The sequence below is a fragment of the Rhipicephalus microplus genome, chromosome 1, assembly GCF_043290135.1.
Source record: "Rhipicephalus microplus isolate Deutch F79 chromosome 1, USDA_Rmic, whole genome shotgun sequence".
Classification (NCBI taxonomy): Eukaryota; Metazoa; Arthropoda; class Arachnida; order Ixodida; family Ixodidae; genus Rhipicephalus; species Rhipicephalus microplus.
In genome coordinates this window covers 162,831,588-162,847,608 of record NC_134700.1, presented here as the reverse complement: position 1 = coordinate 162,847,608, position 16,021 = coordinate 162,831,588, and the positions used below count along the sequence as shown (strand labels likewise).

General features: G+C 44.9%; 1 long non-coding RNA gene across 1 annotated transcript in view; it reads right to left on the bottom strand.

Annotated features, from left to right (window-relative positions):
- Nucleotides 1-2,452: 2,452 nt before the first annotated feature.
- The window catches only part of LOC142768934 (uncharacterized), an 87,527-nt gene continuing 73,958 nt past the window's right edge, over nucleotides 2,453-16,021 (bottom strand). Inside the window, exon 2 of the long non-coding RNA XR_012885555.1 lies at nucleotides 2,453-2,617. This is a non-coding gene — a long non-coding RNA (uncharacterized LOC142768934). The remainder of the gene's footprint in view (nucleotides 2,618-16,021) is intronic.

The window sequence follows — 16,021 nt, the reverse complement described above, 5'->3', positions numbered from 1 at the left end:
ATGATAATCATGGCACTGAAGTTATGTACGGCATCATTTACCTCCACCTCGTAACCTTGTGCTGATTTTAAAGTGACATTTCAACATTTGTCATTCGAGCTTCGCATATCATTGATTCCCATTGTACGTGAACTCTGCCAATTTTGTTTCTTTACTCCATACTAGCTACGAGCAATGCCCTCTGTACAATCGCGCAGGCCTTAGCCTGTGCCCACGTCCGTTCGCCTCCACGAAGTCTAGTCTTCGAGTACCGCAAGGCGCATTATTTCATAGCTGTCGATTCTACTAACGTCAGTCATTCCGCTACCCTGATGCTTTCCTTTCCGCGCTAGGAACATTTCAAAGCATTTCCGTACCGTCAATGAGGGGCTTACTCGGGCATTGGCGATAAATTTCGAATAGGCTTACAGGTTGGTGCCCGGGAGCACTCGATGCGGTAGAGAACGCGTCGTGCAAGATGCCTGCAGTATAGTTGTTGGAATACTGGCGCGCATTCAACAACGTGAGATGGCTGAGCTTTCAGAGTATCTCAAATGAAATCAATAGAGGAGCTTGCTTTCTTGCGTGTGTGCGTATACAAGTCAGTGTTTGTATTTATGCTTGTCTTGACTCGACTTATATCGAAGCAAACGTTGTAGTGCTCAAAAATTCTAGATAAGAAAAAAGGAACTGAGAGTAAATTGCTTGCTTTCACTAACAGTTTTTAGCGTCAGCTGTGCTAGCGAGGTCTCATTCGAGTAGCTTTGTACAGGCCTGTTCGTTTCAAGGGCCATTATACTTTTTTTTATCTATAACTGAACGCAAGAGCGGCATTATTGATTTTGTCAAGTACATTGTAAAGCTTTTTAAGCTTATATCTGCACTGTTCAGATAGGAATTCTTCATTACGACAGCTTGGCGGCAACACCTTGAGACCAGACCAACTTGTCGATTTTTACCTAATTCCTTATGATCTCACCAAAGGCGACTCCAACACGCAGGTAATCTTTGTTTTTCTTTTTTTTCAGTTCATTTGTTGAGACAACATCGCCCCTCTGGAAGCTTTCGGAACCTAACGTGGTGATACACTGCCTCTAAGATTACAGACATTGCAAGATTTCTCCACCTGATCTTGCTTTGCACTGCCTCCATAATCGGCATATTCTTACTCAAGCTGCAATGTCGTGTGGTGAAGTTCCAATGACACATCACGAATTTTCACGATTTCTGACGTTGTCACATAAGTACGTAGTGATCCCATCGGACATCACTCCTATCGCAGCCAATACTCACGACCAACTTTCTTTACTTTTTACTGACATGAAATAAGGGTACGCTGGCGCAATAGCATGGTGTATAGAGCACAGTGACCACTTAGTGAACTAGATGGACACAGTGAACAAACTGAACTCGTCGAACAAAACACTCCTTATCTCCTAGAAGTGTAGAACAAAAAACATACACTGTCCGCCTTTTCATAGCTTAAAACATACGTGGCACACTCGATATTAAACTTGGTAACACTAGGACATTTTCAGGTTTGACGAGTCTTCAAAATTTTTACCCTTAAAGCTTTCAAATTTTCAAGACAATAGTCTTTCTTAGGGACCTTCGACGCAAAAATGTTGGTCCGTCCGTCCATCCATCCGTCCGTCCGTTTGTCTGTCTGTCTGTCTGTCTGTCTGTCTGTCTGTAAATCTGTCTCTTTGTCCACTCTTAACGGCATCGTGTACTTGAAATGGCCGACCCCATCCGCAGCGCCCACCAATGTTGCTCAAGGTTGAGCGTTCATGCTTGTGCAATTGTCAATTAGAAAGCAATTATTGCGAATGTGTGGGACACAAAAACAACACGTATATATTCTTCATGTGCGTCTTTCCTAGAAAATGCATACATAAGCAATTTCAAAGACCCTAGCGCTTATCACGCTGCGCTGACCATGCAACGCTTGCACGGAAAGGCGAGTGTTCCCAACGCTTTCCTAAGACAACACAGTGGTGGCACCTACCCGTCGCCTTGCGTTCTACACATTATCAACTCTCAGATTGGGGCGCCATCGCCTCAGAGCCACGCACTTTGTTTTCTACGAAAACTGCCAGATGGCATGACGATAGTTATAGCGCGAGAACAAAATGTCGACAGAGAGACAACAAGGACACGAAAGACAAAAAAAGTCCAGAAAAAGTCCTTCTTGTCTCGGTGTCGTCGTTTTGTTCTCGCGCTATAATTATCGTGATGCCATACCAACTAGCCCAAGCTGCCACACCTTTATGCCAGATGGCGCTCATACCTCACGTGCGACGTGGCTTGATGCGCTCGTTCCCCTCTGCTGCACGTTCAAGGCATATAACGCAGCGCCTCCAGAATACCATTCACAAATTTTCTTGCACAGAACATCAAATAAATGTCTTGTTCACTCTCTCCACACGCAAGACTATTGTCTTTCGTCGACATTTGCAGATTAACATGCAGATACGAGGACAATTATTTATTTTGTATTTTTTGTGGTGTACACAGCCGCCATTCATTCATGATTTGTATGGCAAATTCTTGTTTCTCTTCCGTTCATTGCACATTTGGCTTTTTTCTTGGGGGGGGGGGTGACACATGGAAGTCGACCAAGTTTTATTCGCTTGTGCTGCAAGGAAAAAGAAAAAAAAAACAAGTGGGTGGAAGGCTTGAAAGCAATGACTTGCCTGGAGAGATAAACTTTAAACATATTGCTTTCTCAACTCTCGGGATTTGTGTATTTAGCACCGTACTGCCCTCCATGCCCTTTGTCTTCCACTGTTGTAACTAGCGCACCATGCTCGCAATTCCCACACGTTAACGTCGTCTCCAGGCGTTACCCCTCGGTTATGAGGTGCCGTTACTCTCAGGAGCCTCTTGAAATGCCGACAACAGAGCCACTAACTGCTTCAGACACGAAACAAACAAGAACATGGCTCCTATCTTTAAAACACTGCAAGTACCCAGCCTGAGTTTTATGGTCAAAGTATCGACAGGCGGCGAGGAACGAAAAAAGCGTTATTATCATGTTCTCTGTAAACTGTTATGGCATTTCATCGAAAAAAAAATTATTCAAAGCTGCTTTTGCTTGCGTAGAAAAAAACTTGAACATGTCAGAAGTTTTGTTTAGCAAGGCTGTAAATTGGATGCCAGCAAGTAAACATTACCGTCTTCACTCACCTATTATTAAAGAAAACGTTAGGGTGCTAGCATTTTCTAGATAAGAGGGGTAACGGAAGGCGAGTAGCTTCCATACAATAATATTTCTTCAGCGTGTGCTGGGCTGGTGAGACCTTGTCCATGTAACTGTATATAGGCCTGTGCGTTCCAGGGGCCATTACACTTATTTGCAAAACTCGGAAAAAATCCAGCTGCGTGTGTTTATGCTGTTGCTGCTACGGGAAACAAACTATGCATGCTGCTATACATATATACTGACAGCAAGATAGTGCTTGAATTCAAAAAAGGTTTCAACATAAATGTGTGTGTGTGTGTGTGTGTGTGTGTGTGTGCGCGCGTGTGTGTGCGCGCGTGTGTGTGTGTGTGTGTGTGTGTGCGTGTGTGTGTGCGTGCGTGTGTGTGCGTGTGTGTGTGTGCGTGTGCGTGTGTGTGCGTGTGCGTGTGTACGTGCGTAGAGAGAGAGCGAGAGAGAGTGAGAACTTCACGGACGTGCTCGCATTTTCGTATGATTTTCTATACACAGAGGTGACATGACGAGCTTTCTTACATACCACAATTGTCAATCACACTTTGACAGGCCGAGGAATGGTGCCACTAGCCCAATCACCGCGTCTAATATATGATGCCCATCTTACTACGCCTCTTTCTCTAATTATGATGTGGCGGTTAACGTCTACCGATACCACAATGGTTTGTGTAATGAATTTACGACGAATGTTAGTCGTTAAGATGGAGATGTACCGAGCGTCAGCGAGGGTATACAGCTACGTCAAACGGAGATACAGCTGCCAAACATCAAAACATACATTCGGCAAACCCTTCTTTATAAGTGTACAGTAAATATTTATTTACCCTTTTAAAGGCGTGTTTTTTTTCAACCATGTTTTATTTTAAACGAATGACTGCTGTTACATTTTTCCATATTATTACACTTTCTTGCTTATATTCTGGATTGTGTGTAATATGATTTGCCTTGTTTTCTAATAGCCTGAACACTGTTCGCGTGCAATTATTAATAATATTGCTATTGTTATATTACTACTATTGCTGAATTATCAACTTCTCAACGTTTTTCTTCAAAAGCGTATAATTTGTTGTGTTAGGGGCGTTACATTGTTTACAATCAGTGTGTTTGTAAAACATCTCTTAAGGGGACACCAGGCACTGGCATAAGTACACCAATACAAACGGAATGAACAAAAGTTTTTTTAAAGAACAAAATGTGGGAGAATATAATGTTAAACTCTCCCTTGTTGCTTCCTTTCTAAACGGTTATTAGCTTTAAATAATCTGTGTAAATGGTCTTCGGCATGCACACAGCATCAGCTTGTTACGTGAGGCAACAAATGCCGCGAACATGATCCATCGCGTAATGACCAATTATGCACGAACACGTAAAATTAAGAGAATAAACTATCTTTGATACGGCATATCGTTTGCCATTGGTTCTCTGGCATTTAAAATTTTCTGTGTGCCAGAAAATCGCCAACTTGTTACATGACGTGATGAAGCCAGAGAGGATCTCCTTTTAAATGTAATTCAAGTATGCTAGTTGCCATTCGCGTAAGCAGCGGCTACTTAAAGCAGCTGGTGAGATGGGTTATGAGTATAATAAAATATTTTCACTTGCAGCATAAAGCTGTTTAGTAGTCTGTGCGCGTATACATCTCTCTGAGCTCATACTTGCTGAGAGAAAGAGGAATAGAGAGAAATAAGCAGCGCTGCACGTGTGTGCTCCTTCGCTATCCAAGATGTATTTCGAGCTGTTCAAGTTGAGCGAAAACCAACTACCCCTACTCTAAACTAGGCTTCCACAGTTCTAAAAACCACGGTCTTTCACATTCTTCTTGGTTTGGTGGGTCAAGTTGTGGGGCAAACTTGAAATCTTAGCTTCCTACTGAGCTCGAGTCAATTGTATTTGTAGCCACTTCGGAAGCTGCCGCTATGCCTCGAAGTTACCATAAGCAAGACTGATCAGGTTTCACCGAGACTAAAGCGGAAACACTTTTTTTTTCATTTCAGTACGACAAAAACTTAAATATCAAAAACGATTCATCACACTCATCAACTCGCAACAGTCTCGACAGAGAAGTGGTAATGATATATTCTTTCCGAAGACACTTATTTCCGGAAAGAGCAAAGGGTTTGTCAATTTTTAAAACATTTGCTCATTCCCATCCGTAACTGCATCACCAAGTCAGAGCAGAATAAAAGCATGAACAAGTGATGTAAGCGTATAGGGCCCCTGTTCAGCGCTTGCCTGCTCTGCAATACTACAGCACAAGACTCGAAAGCGTTGCCTTGGCGACCCGTACTGCACAAAGCCTACATGGAAAATGGTCACAGTGGTGATGTTGGCAAAATCTCACTATGTTGTAACATTGCCACGTAACATTTTCATTCTGCCGTAAAAATGTAATTGAGTGATCACTGTTGTGACGGAAAATTTCGCCTTCCTTGTTGGTTTCCCCGGTGTGTAGCCAGACGTGACCACGCTTTAAAGTAGGGGGGCTAAGGCCCCAAACTTCTTTCAGTGGGGGGGAGTGGCTCCCTCCTTTGCCATCTGCCCCCCCCCCCATGGCTGATACGCCAATGTAGATTAGTTATTCATTAAGAAAAAAGCATGCATCACCAATAATGGAGATTCTAGCTTCCTACGAACCTGAAAATAAGTTGTAGAACAGTCTCAATATGTTTGTTACAACTAAAGCGTTGTGGTGGTGATGTTATTGCTACAGGTGGGGTTAGCCTGACAGTCCTAGCTGGCAATCCCTCCACCTTATGAACTACATTTTTATGCAACGTATCACAGCATGTCCCACTTAAGCATGTGTCTCGCAGAAAGCGGAGAAGTATAGAAGCCGACTCTGTGGTAATCATCGCCATACATGTCGGAAACAGAATGTCTTATAGCACCAATGGGTCAATCTTCATTTTTCAGTACTGGCCCTTAGTATCTCCTTTTCGAAGCAGTAATGTTGACAGGGCCAGATGTAGCGATGCATATCCCCAACTTCTTCACTCTCAGTACCCAAAGAGGAAGTATCGCCAAAACTATTTCAGTAAAGAAAACGAGTGAGAGAAAATATTTTTCAAAAATAGATTTTCCGCAGTAATCTCTCTAAGGCTGCACTTGTTTACCCAACAGCAGTTAATTCTTACGGGAAAAAACGTTATTGTTCTCTAGGTTGTCCTGGAGTAAAGCGCATTCCTTGCGAACATTTCCTTGCGTTTTGGAAACCCACTGACTTTATGCGAACTCGATATCACTGCGGCAAACTGTTCGGATAATGTCTAATGTGGACGATCAACAAATACTTCAGAAAAATACCTCAAATGCAGGTGACTTACAGCTCTGCCACTCCATCTGTCCCGCGTATAGACAAACTCTGGAGCCACAACATGAACTATTATTGGGGTTGATTGGGTCTCACATTTATTACCCACATGCGTGCTGCTGTAGTGGAGACGAAGATCACGTTGTGTGCACCACAGCTAAGCTTCAAAGGGTTGGCATTTCTGATGGGCTGAAATGGGTTACCTAATGGTTCACTGGCTTTCACACACTTGACGATTGCATTTTTTATTTCTTTCTTTCGTCCACGATGTCAGAAGAGTCTTCACCCATCCCAGCTTGTACTCATGTTTAGCTACGCAGCTCATAACGAGAAACGCGGTGAAAAAAGCATGGTATGGCACAAAAACAAGACGGTGTACCTTTGATGATGCGCAAAGAGTGGGCGCACCATTATCGCGGATGCAACGTAGCAAACATGAACAAAAAAAAAACATCTCACAAGCAAGCGCTTATAAAAAATGAGTTGCGCATATCGCAAAATAAATTCACTAAAAAGCCAGCATTGGTGAATAGAAAACAAAAAAATATGCGCGACGCATTGCCGCAATATTTTGAGTTACAGAGAATAAACTATAAAATAATGAATAAAACGAAGCTGCAGGACAAAGGTCTCTCCCACGTTGCGCCAGTCAACTCGGTCAGCAAGCAGAGGACCGAGTTGACTGGCGTAACATGGAAGAGGCCTTTGTTCTGCAGGGAACGTAGTCAGGCTGATGATGATGATGATGATGATGATGATGATGATGATGATGATGATGATGATGATGATGATAATGATGATGACGACGTAAACGAAAAGGTTATGAACTTTTTTCCCAAAGCGGATCCAGCCTTTTTGTTTATGCACTGTTGGCATAATATATGCTCCTCAGTGCTCATGTGATTAAAAAAAACAGCGAACTTAATTCCGAATCACACGCACGCGTTACAGCGCATTAGCTCGTGGCAGGCCTTTTGTCTATGGGTGCCCTTTCCCCATAGTGGGAGAAAACACGCAGCTTCCTGTTGCCGCGCACCCGCTCTCTCCAAGGAGAGAGGGCATGGCACCGAGTCTACATGCCACGCGCTGACGTATTGTAATGCTTATTTGGGGTTAAGGCTCTAAAAGCGCAAATATAAATTATAGGTAATTGATAGATATGTGGGGTTTAACGTCCCAAAACCACCATGATTATGAGAAACGCCGTAGTGGAGGGCTCCGGAAATTTCGACCACCTGGGGTTCTTTAACGTGCACCCAAATCTGAGCACACGGGCCTACAACATTTCCGCCTCTATCGGAAATGCAGCCGCCGCAGCCGGATTTGAACCCGCGACCTGCGGGTCAGGATAAATTATAGGTAGAACGCCCAGCAGCACGGCATGTCTTTTAGGGGCGAAGCTCCTTATCGCGGCAACCAATCGTCCCGTTACCGTAGCAAGCACCGCTCGTTGAGTCTCCAATTAAGCCATAGATGGCGCTCTTTGTACTACATAACGACATAACACTAAAGAAGCATTGTTAAAAGCAGTAGAAAAAAGCTTAAAGGACGGACAAATACCGGACAGTTGGCGACAAAGTAGAATGAACTTAATCTATAAAGGCAAGGGAGAAAAGGACAAGATTCGCTCGTATAGACCACTAACCATTACATCGGTACTATACAGGTTGGCGATGCAAGCAGTAAAAATGAAAATAGAAACATGGGCCGAACATAACGATATTTTGGGAGAACTTCAGAACGGATTTCGAGTCGACAGGCGGTTAGACGATAACCTGTTTGTTCTCACTCAGTGTATAGAAATATCTAAAATAGAGAATAGGCCCTTGTACGTGGCTTTTCTAGACATCACTGGGGCATACGACAACGTTAATCAGGAAATTTTGTGGGATATATTGAAAGGAATGGGCATGGGCGACGACTGTATACAGCTTTTGAGGGAGATATACCGAGAAAATACAGTTTGCATAGAGTGGGAAGGAATGCGTAGCAAAGAGAACGTTGAGGTTAGCAAGGGTCTGAGACAGGGATGTCCTTTGTCCCCGCTGTTATTCATGCTGTACATGGTGAGTATGGAAAAAGCGCTAGAAGGTAGCAACATTGGTTTTAATCTGTCACACAAACAGGGCGGCATGATGATTGAGCAGAAGCTTCCAGGTTTATTTTATGCGGACGATATCGTCTTATTTGCGGACAGTCGAGATGATATACAGCAGCTGGCGAATATATGCGGAAGGGAAGGTGAAGCGCTTGGACTAGGATTCAGTGTAACGAAGTGTGGATTGATGGTTTTCAATGATCCCTGTGATCAGACGGTGTCCATACAAGGCCAAGAAATACCGAGGGTAAGCGAATACAAGTACCTTGGAGTATGGGTAAATGAGAGTGATAGATACATGGAGGTACAGGAAAAAGCCTCGGCAGCAAAAGGAAAGAGGAATGCGGCAATAATGAAGCACAGAGCGTTGTGGGGATACAATAGGTATGAGGTGCTTCGAGGTCTGTGGAAGGGTGTAATGGTTCCAGGGCTTACTTTTGGGAACTCAGTGGTGTGCATGAGGACAGAGGTGCAATCGGGAATGGATGTAAATCAAAGGACTGTGGGACGCCTCGCGTTGGGTGCTCACGGGAAGACGACAAACGAGGCTGTAAAGGGCGATATGGGGTGGGCAGGTTTTGAGGCGAGGGAAGCGCAGAGCAAAATAAGGTTCGAAGAAAGGCTAAGAAATATGAAGGAGAGTAGATGGGCAGAGAAGGTGTTCCGTTATTTGTATAGGAAGAGCGTGGACACACAGTGGAGAAAAAGAACTAGAAGACTCACTAGTAAATATACGGCTGGTACTGTAAGCCATATGTCAACAAAGAGCGTTAAGGGAAAAGTCAGGGAGGCGGAGAGGATTTACTGGATGGCAGCTATGGAGAAAAAACCGGCTTTGAGTAACTACCGAAAGGGCAAAAATGAAATAAGGAGGGAGGCATTTTACGATAATTCAAGGGGAAGCGCTTTACTGTTTGAAGCGAGATCGGGTTGCCTTAGAACGCGTAGTTATAAAGCAAGATTCAGTAAAGAAGAAGAACAATGCATATGCTGCGGGAAAGATAAGGAAACGGCGGAGCATGTTCTGATTGAATGTGGAGATATCCACCCAGGTGTACGTTTGGGCACGAGCCTACAGGAAGCCTTGGGTTTTAGGGACAACAATGGAAAGCTGAACACACCCGCGATTGAAATAAGTAAGAGACGGTTAGAGTATTGGTGGCAGAAAATTAGAGAGAAAGGAGAAAAATAAATATTGGAAAAATAAAATATGGACAGTGTGCCGTAAATGGCAGAGAACTTAAGCTGAAAATTTACCTTTTTTTCCATTAAGATAGAATTTATCGAAGTAGAGGCATTAGGCCAACATCAAAAAAGAAAAAAGGTTTTTTTTTTTTGTCGAGCCTGGTGGCATACTTGTCACCACCCCGTTATAAAGGGGACGCTCATAGCATCCATCCTTCCATCCATCCACGAATGCATATACGCAGAGAAAGGCAAAGTCGTCCCGCACTAAAGGGCCGAATTTTTCCAACGGAGACGTGAAAAAGTCAGAGCGTCCCCCGTTGCCGTCCGTAACCACCGCTGGCACATACCCGAGAGAGTGGGTATATGCCACAAGGCATAGACTCGGAGGGGATAGGTTGTAGGTCCGCTAGATTTGTTTAGTTCTTGGAATGTCGGCTAGGTGGCGGTACTTGTATACTATCATTATATGATGAAAAGATGCGTGATATTGGTACTTGGAGCGTTCACTATATGGACGAACATACAGACAGACAAACAGATGCACGGACGGGCAGATTGACCTACTGTTGGACGGACAAACGGATGCATGAACAGACGAATGCTTTGCCCCACTCATCATTATTCAGTCTGTGGATATGCTGTGATTTTTTGTTCTCGTTTTTTGTGTTTGTTTCATTGAAGACATTGTTACGTTCGGCCCGGCAGTTCGTCTTAGCAGACGCCGTTGTGCGTGAGCTGGTCTGTGAAAAGGCTATCACCCCGATATCGGCGCCCGCGGTCAGAAGCGAAAATTGCGACGCTGTCCTGCAGGTGGGTCAGGCAGTTTGCTGTGGCCGGGTTACAAGGAACTCGACGGCAGCTTTGCGAACAACCCTTCGTTGAGTGGGGTCGAACAGCGCGAGACGGCGTCACTGTTGTAGTTCTCGTGAAGTCAACCTGGCCACACAGCCATTGTCCTATACGCGAGGTCGTGACAAAGACCCTATACAGTTCGGAAGCGTGTGAAAGCATCGCAGTTGAAGTTATCAGGGATCGAGCACCTGACCTGCCAAGTTCGAGAAACTTCTGAAACCATGTAGCTTAACGCAGTCATGGAGCGCTGCTGACGTTCGTGTCAGCAGCCATCTCCCCGGAGGAGCTCTGAATTCCCCCTCCACCGAACTCTACCTCCTCGTCCTTTGACGTCTTCAAGGCATGGGCTGGGCGCGTCATTGTGTGGTGCGCTCGTGCTATATACCATTGGACATTTTCGCCCGTGTTCTTAATCAGCCGTGTGGTCCAATATTTGCACCCTTTCTGGTGGGTGGATCACTTAGACTTCACGTCACCTGATTCGTGGCAACAGTGGCCACCGCCTTCTTCGGACTGTCGTGTAAGGAATCGACGGCTATAAAAACCGAAGACATTTTGTACATAGTAGCGGAATCTCTGTACAGTTACGTCATCGTTTGTTCACCGTGTAAATAAACCTTCGTTCTGTCTCTAAGAACACGTCTCAGTGGCAAAGATTGGCTATGCGGGTGACGGTGGGGAGCCAGCTACCGTAACAAACCCGCCATACCTGCCATCGACCCTCAACACTTTACAACATGAATATGCACCAAGTCGCCCAACCTGTCATACTGGTATACTCGACGGGTCTATACCATCCACCGTGCACGTATGGTGGCTACAGTGCTCTAATGCAAGAATCGACGCAGTTACAAGACTTGGTTCGCTAGCACGTGACCTCACACTGGTACAGTGTAATTTAACAGGCTTCACAAACGCGCGCCTGCATAACTTGGATCCCGATCTGCAGCTTCGTCTTCCCTCAAGGATATCTCTAGCTGAGGAGACTCTTCTATGCCGCTTGTGGCTTGGAGTGGCCTTCACGAACGCATACTCTTATCTCATTGGAAAGGCCAGCTCTTCTACATGCATTTACTGCAGCTGCGAAGAAACCATCGCACACCTGTGTGAGTGCACCCATTTCAACGCGCAAAGACAAGAACTGACTGCAGCTTTGGATAGACTGCATGATCGGCCTTTCTCGGAACAAAGGATTCTGGTTCATTGGCCAAGCCCATCCTCAGCCCAGAAAGCATTGAAAGCTTCGCTGCGCTTTTTGCGGACAACTGGCCTCAGAGACAGACTTTAGTGTCCATGTGGCCAAAATTTTCAGTGCCGTCAGCAACGGCATCCCCGATGATCATATACTAATTTTGGTGCATAACACCAGCAGTTATTATTGAGAGCTATTAGACAATAATTACAAGGAAAGTATAGCGGGTGTTAGTGGTAAATGTAATGCTGAATGAAGAAAAAAATTAGATGAAAAGATAACTTGCCGTGGCACGGGACCGAACTTTCCACCTTCGAGTGACGCGTCCCATGCGCTATAAACTGAGCTGCCATGATCTCCTCGTCCACATAAAGGAGTATATAAGTGCATTTAGAACGTGGGATCATCATACAGCCCCTCCAATAGACATCAAGACTTTTTTTTACCTGTTGGCATCACGTAGCACTTCAATTTACACCGAGCTAGGAGCAGACCAATCATCCCTTGTATAGTAATTAAAAACATTGAGTTTTCTTTCCGCCCGCTTGCATTTCTTCATAATTACATTACATTTACTACTGATAACGTTCTAGAATTCTAGCATGACTGCTGGGTTTCTCATGTCGTTCTAGCATTGCATTATGGTACCAATGCAGACACTTTCCTCTTCTAACTGAGAAAAAGACAGGACTTGCGTTGCTGTGTCGTACAAGTCATAGTTCGTTGGCTTACTTTACCTTTTCATATCAATAGCTTTAGAGGGAAACCTGTTGATGGCGGGGCGAAACGAAAGTTCGTTTGCCATAAGGAATAATAAAGCTCTTCATTGGCTGTGCCGTTAATCACGCCGTTATCTACGTCGCACCCAAGCGCGCGCACAATTGGCCAACGTCAGTGTTCATCCCTTCGCAGCCGTGCTGCCGAGCCCACGCGCACTTGTTTCAACTTTCAACTTCCTCACGGTATGGACATGGCTCGTACGAACTCCCAGAGAGCAGACAAAAACTTTCCAAGAACAGCGCCGACAGCCGATCCGTGAGAAAATTCATGATCACCGGGCCAGTGCAACTGTCGAGGCACAAAAACAAGGCCCGCCCGGGTGGCGAAGCACAAGCACCAACTTCGCACCGAGGATCCGGCAGCCTTCCGAGCCTAATGCAAACGACAACGGCAAGATACTGAAGCGGCGTTGCAGCTAGGGCAGCGTCAACGAGGCAACAGCGCGAAAGCACGCCCGCTTTGAGCAGGAGTTTCTCGAGCAGCCCTTTGAGTTCAGCTGTGAAGTCTGCAACCAATTGTGGCCACACGTTTCAGCTTAGCTGCTAAACCCTCTCTATGAAATGCTTGGGAGGTAATTTTAACACAAAAAATTTAATTCCAGGGTCCATCAAGTTTTGCATGATGCATTTCCCTCACGTAAATGTGTCAGCGAAATAAGTGCGACCAGCCAGATGGTGGTACCTGTACAAAGCGCTTGGCTGTTCTTTTATTCTTCTACATTACACTAGAATATTTACAACTTGTGAAATTGCGACACCTACGCTTGTGAGAACTCCAGTTCATTGAGGTATTTTCGGAGATATCTTTCTTTGTAAGACTTTGGTACTCCGAAAAAATCCCAGATTTGCCGCAAAGGCGGAGCAATCAACGCGATGGCAACAAATTGGAAGGTCACGCGCACAATTGCAAGCAGATGTAAATGTGCCCCATGTTTTTCGTGCACAAATGGCGCACAAAACGTACTCACAGGCACAGAATAACATAAATAAGCGTCTCAGTTGTTACCTCTTTGTGTCTGAAATGCACGTCGTTTTCGCAAAAGGAGACTGTGCACCGATTGCAGTGACCTTTGTGCGCCAGGTAACTACAACAAAATCATTCCAAAGAAAGCCCAAGGCCAGCCAAGACGTACGATTCTCCCCGCCGCGAAATAACAGCGTGCGAGTGAACGTCGCCCCGCTTCTCTCCGCGGCTCGAAGTACGCGTGGAAGACAAGAGCGCGCGCCTCCGCGTCGTGACGATGTGGCGACACGCACTCATTGTGCCATCTTGCTGGTTAAGCTGAAAACGCAATAGTTCCCCCGAGATTCCTGTCATCAGCGGTAAGAAATAGCTTGCCGTTTGAACTTTGAAGCAGGTCCTCCTCCTTGGCTCAGAGGTTAAAGCCTTGAACTCATGACTCAGAGGTCTGAAGTTTGATACAACTCGCCTAAGTCTTCTTCTGGATTACTTTTTAGGGGCGAAGCTCCTTATGGCGTGGCTTGGGCGTCCCTCTTATGTAACCACCAGTGGCACATACCCGAAATAGGTATAACACTTGACCTCCAAGGTGGTGCCAGTGAGAGATTTCTTCTGTGCGTTGTTTAACAATAAAAAATAGTGCTCAATGTACATGCCAATGGCTGCTAATGGGGAATGAGAGACATGAACATTCGGCTTTTAGTCAACGCGCACGCTGCGATCCCCATTAGCAGCCATTGGCATGTACATTGAGCACTATCGGACAAGAAAGGAATGCTACATTATACTCGCTGGGTGTAACCTCCTTAGCTTTAGAAAGGTTTAGCGAGCGTTGAGCCGCAGTGCCATGAATACAATGAACTTGTATATACCATGAATGAACTCAAGGTGGTTAAAAATGAGAAGTAGATACGAAGCGCAAGCCGTGAGAAAGTAAAAGCCGAATTCTCCTGTCTCTCATTTCTCATTAGCAGCCATTGGCATGTAAATTGAGCCCTATCTGACAGGGAAAGGTTGCTACGTTATACTCGCTGGGCGTAACCTCCTTGGTTTTCGAAAGGTGTAGCGAGCGTTTGGTCGCAGTGCCATGAATACAGTGAACTAGAATATACCATGAACTCGAGGTGGTTAAAGGTGGGAAGTGGACCCAAAGCGCAGGCCGTAAGAAAGTGTGCGTGTGCCACCTCTCGTTTAGTCCTTGGAATGTCCGCTGGATGGCGGTGCTTCTATATGGGGAATATATGATAAAAAGATGCGAGATGGTGGGACTTGGAGTGTTGAATAGATGAACGAACGGACACACAAACAGATGCATGGATGGACGCATGAACGGACACAGGGGCGGATGCATGAAAGAACGCAGGGACGGGCGCACAAACAGACGCATGGACGGTCACACAGACGGACGCATGGACGGACGAATGCTTCGCCCCACTCTCCATCATTCACTCCGTGGATATGCTGCCATTTTTTTTCTGGTGTTTACGTATATATATATATATATATATATATATATATATACGACGAATGATGCGGACGTTGACCCAATTCTTGGGCTGGATTTTAGTCTGGGGTGTCGGTATATATATATATATATATATATATATATATATATATATATATATATATATATATACGATGAATGATGTGGACGTTGACCCCGACACCCCACACTAAAATCCAGCCCGAGAATGTTCATATATTTGCTATCGCAATAAAAGGCTAACTAGAACCACGTGTGCTCTCGACCAGTAAAAACATGCGACAAAAGATCGCAAAACTATTTTTTACAGACACTGGCTGACTTACACAGCTGTAGCATGTAGCAGTCACAACGCTTTGCCCTACTGATAGTGATAACGCTAGATCTCAAGCAGAATAGTTTGATATGTGCGGTTAACGTTCCAAAATTGAGCAGGATGGTCCATCACGATAACAAATATTGAGTGTCGTGGGGTCATGAGTCAGTAAATGCAGAAAGTTGATAAAAAAACGAATTAGCCAGCAATGACGAAAGGAAACGGTTGCTTCAAATAGCTTTCGTGCATCACAAGCTACTGTAGTTTTTTGTAAGTTACTGCACTACCTACATGTAAAAAACAACTAATCAGTCCGAAAATGCGATAATAATTTTTTATGAACGGCCACACCTCATGTGTCCGTTTTTGAGTCAATAAAGAAATCGTGACGCGTTGATTCCATAGTATATAATGCATTTTTTACACCTGCACCCATTTCACGACTGCTTTAAAATTGGTTCTAACACCTCTTTCATTGACCGCAGCCTCGTAACACAGCTTCTACGCCACGCGTGTAGTGTGTTTGTGAGATCACGTTAAAAAGAGCTCTCTATTTCACCGTTGTCATGCGACACATGTACAGCGCGAAATCCGCAAATCTACGGATTTTTGAGGTCATGCGTTTCCGTACGGTGGAGGTGACAGC